Below are 4,277 nucleotides of genomic sequence, written 5' to 3' on the forward strand. Positions count from 1 at the left end.
GCATCGTCAGTTTCGTTGCCGTTCTCTTTTCAATTATGGTATGAGAATTGAATGTTTCATCCTCAATTAATATGGCATCTTATAGAAAGTCGTTTGTCTATGATGCCAGTGACCCAGAAGCACAAGACGATGGTACGTACCACCAGGAGGGGAGCATCTCCAACTCGGATGAGTGGTTATCAGGGTAATCGTTCACGCTGAAACCTACTCTCCAATAAAAGACATATATATTCTACTGTACATATACAAAGCATTTTATCCGCATCTATTTCAGCATGAGCAGAGTACCGTGGCCTCTGAACATGGGTATGTAATGTACGCAGCTTTGCGAATCTTTTCGACAAGCATAATACTGTTTCCCGGATGATTTGTAGTACCAGTATTTCATATCATTCCAGCTTAGAGAAATAATGTTGGTTTACCGAGGCCATATTGGGCATATCATGTGCAAAACCTTAGGTGTCAATCTTTCAGGCTCACAGAGTTTCCCTTCTTAGTATGTGAGAGATGCTTCATTTTTTTAGGGTGGGAGATGCGACCAGTTGTAATACATCATCATGCAGGCGACCCATGTTGCGACCTAATGAATTTAAGCGATAAAGTTGAGAATAGCGGAATATGGTAAATGGCGATCAAACTGCACCCTAGTTGCAAAATCTGACAAATGCAAAGTAAGGTAATATCAAGTGAAGAACATGTAGCATTTATTAGATATGCAAACAAACCAAGTAATTATTAGCTATCTTATGAGCACACACACAGGGATTCTAAGTGCACCATGAAAACAAGCATGTACATCACAAATAATGTACATTGGTCTGATGCCATCTCTAGCTGGCACTCAGAAATACAATAGCGAAAACAATGTGTATCATACTCCCATCACGATTATTCATTCTGTCATTCATTGTTCCATCCGACAGAGAACTCTGACCTTCGCCTTCTACTCCCATCACGACTCAGTCTGACTGCTGTCTTAGTTGACCAGACCAACAGTTGTGCGATCCCACCTGGGATAAGAAGAAAGGTCAGAAATCTAAACTAGAGTTGCACCAATACGTGAGCAAAAGAGAGAAAGGGGTTTCCCGCCTGTACAAGCGTAGAGAATGTTGTCGCAACGTCGATGAGTTATGCAGTCTATATCTCTATTTCAACGATTTCACTTGCTCTCTCCATAGAAACCAACATACAGCGAAGCGGGTTGTTTCAATCCTGCCAAATGCACATAGTTGTTGTATTATCGATGGGTGCTAAGGAAGTTCGTATACTTATAACAGTTAGCACTTAGCAGTTCAGTCCTGCAACCAACCTGCTTGTCAGAAGCAGTGTTCCATTCAATCTTCCCATGTTGAAACTCCATGGCGCGTCCAGCTCCGCCTGTTGCTCACCCTCAGCTGTGCTGCCCAAGAGAGCTCATACTGTGAGAAGAATTATCCATCTTCGCTTTGAAAGCCGAGTAGATACTTAAAGTTCATCATACAGATTGAAATTAGCCAGAACAATACTATTTATTGGTTAACAAAGCTTAGTATATAGGAAGGTTCAACAGTTCACTATGTTGCATCTTTTCAGAACAAAGTCAGTCAAGTTCAATTGATACTAACAATTTGCAGAGAAAAGCGTGGATGTTCTGGAACTTTCTCCCGCAAGGTTCCTTCCTTCCTCATCACAACTTTGCAGGTGCTAATGCCTGCAGAAATTTAACTTGCCTCTCCATGCTCTGCTATTACCAGTTTCACTCTTCAACCGCATCCTACCCTCTCCAACAATGAGTAAAACTTCCTTGCAATGCAGCTGCAGTTGAAGCTGCAGTTCAAGTAATTATTTCCTATTAAACCTTCAATCCTAAATAGTACTCCCTCTAACTTAATATAAGATATTTTTTGACACTGCCATGGACTAAAAAACGTCCTATAAAAAGTTACAAAGGGAGTAGTACATTTTTGCAGGCTTACATGTGGAAGTTAGCAAATATGACTAGATTTTCAGAAATATGTGGGCTTGTTCAGGGCTCCTCCACTGGCTGTTGCCACTGGATCAGACCTACATTCCGATCATTAACCAACATAAAAACAATAGAAGAAAAAACAACAGAATAAGCCACCGATGAACAGAGTGGATTCCAAACCCATGCAATATACTCAGAATCCACGGCGGAAAACGTACTTGAGCAAATTACTAAATCGGCAAGGGGGCAGTAGAGGAGCAAATTACTTACAGATGAACTAGAGCTCGTGGTGGTGGATCATGCATCACTTTCGCCCAACTGCCTCCCCATCACTACTAGAAAAACCCCTACTAATGGCGCACCTAATATGCCTATTAATGGTGCATCTGTGGTGCGCCATTAACAGCACGCCATTAGTAATTTTTACTAATGGCGCACCACCCGGTGCGCCATTAGTATCTGGTATACTAATGGCGCACCGCGGGTGCGCCATTAGTATAGGCCAGGGTGCGCCATTAGTATGCCTCCCAGGGGCCATGTATATCCAGGTGCTTTGGCATGCTAATGGCGCACCACCACTGGATGCGCCATTAGTAACCATGGCATATTAATGGCGCACTTACCAGTGATGCGCCATTAGTATGCTTTGTCATACTAATGGCGCACTATCATGTGATGCGCCATTAGTATGAATATTAGGTTTTTTTTATTTTTTTATTTTCTGTTTTTTGCACAGGTTACAAAATGTATAATTTGACAAAATATAGACAGCACACATCAACAACAGATTCATCGAATACAATAGAAGATTAGTCTTTGAATACAATTCATCATATTAGTCTCCGAATACAATTCATCATATTAGTCTCCGAATTGAAAAGACCGAACAAAGATAGAACATTATATTACAAGTCTCGAGACCGCAAGTAGCGAGTTTGTCTTCACATTACAAGTCGATATCGATCATCTAAACTACCATCACATAAAAGAGAGCTGCGGTCATCACGATGAGCATCATCACGATGAAACTCATCTTCATCCGGTTCCTCCAACGCTCCATCCCCTCTCCCGCTAGATAGCGGGCGTATCTAGATTCGGCCTCGGCCCTAGTGGTGTACCCTTTGTAACTGTTACCGCTGAATCGGTGAACCTGTCTCCGACACTCCTCCCAGTCATCGTAGACTCCGGGAACCTTACCCTTGTACACGACATACGTCGGCATCGCTATGACTTTTTATGTTCTCTAGCAAGGGAACTTGCCTTTGCTTTAGATCAGAAAGTTCTATTTCGGTTGCACCAAAAGGAAAGTGAAAGACACGAAATGCATTGGTATGGCTGGGCTTCCACCTGCCCCCCACAGATAGTGACCCCTTCGGCACAAATTGTTTTTAATGAAAAATCACATGCCTAATTTGCCCTAAAAAGGTCGAGATTGGTATCCAAGTGAAAATTAGATCATCACATCCACATTCGGGGCTACCAATCCAGCCAGAAAAAGAATGCGGAAGAGTTTCGAACGAATACCTCTGGTGGTGTGCAAGCGGCCGCCATAGCTTCATTCACCGCATCCGTGCAGTAATCTTGTCATGCATCGCTGAACAAAGGCCTATATTCGGGGCTAGGAATGCAGAGCCTACCGGCCGGCGATATGGCGCTAGGTCCCGCAATCGCCCACTCCCTTCGTCCTCCATTCAAGACCATTGAAAAATAAAGTAAATGCTAGTCCACAACACATTTGGATAGATGCGGATTTTTTATTTAAAAATAGTTTATTTCATTTTTTACCCCACGCTTCACACTTGTGACAGAATTGATCTCAATTTAAGAAAATCCTCAAAATATACCCCAATTAAGCAAAATTGCGTCGCATTTACCCCTTTCGAACTTTTTCCTCAATTTGATGCTTAGTTGGCATACCACCTCAATGTTATTTTTCCTGGTTTTGATTATGTTTTTATTTTCAAAAGTGAACTGGTCAAGCACACCGAACCTGTTCCGATTTGCTCTTGTGGTGGACCCCACGTCTCAGCACAGGAGAATGATATATGTGAAACATAAATCGTTGCGAAGGTATTAAGACACATGCCCTTCTGTATATAGGTGGCTCGCATGCGCCATTTGCGCTAGTGTCAAATGATAGATAGAAACCCTACTATCTTACAGGGGTGTCCCTCGTTGGCTGCCCACGTCTCAGCACAGGAGGCTGTATATATATAGTGATGCACTTAGTCATCTTGTACAGCACCTGGCCGTAGTAGAACTCAACCACCATGCAGGAGTGGAACCAAATGTGGGTGGCACGAGATGCGTGTTTCTTCAGAACACAACC

The 4,277-nt window shown here is 42.7% G+C and overlaps 1 pseudogene; it reads left to right on the forward strand.

Annotated features, from left to right (window-relative positions):
* The window catches only part of LOC119273385, a 2,212-nt pseudogene extending 1,803 nt beyond the window's left edge, over positions 1-409 (forward strand).
* Positions 410-4,277: the final 3,868 nt, after the last annotated feature.

Source organism: Triticum dicoccoides, chromosome 3A (assembly GCF_002162155.2).
Source record: "Triticum dicoccoides isolate Atlit2015 ecotype Zavitan chromosome 3A, WEW_v2.0, whole genome shotgun sequence".
NCBI lineage: Eukaryota > Viridiplantae > Streptophyta > Magnoliopsida > Poales > Poaceae > Triticum > Triticum dicoccoides.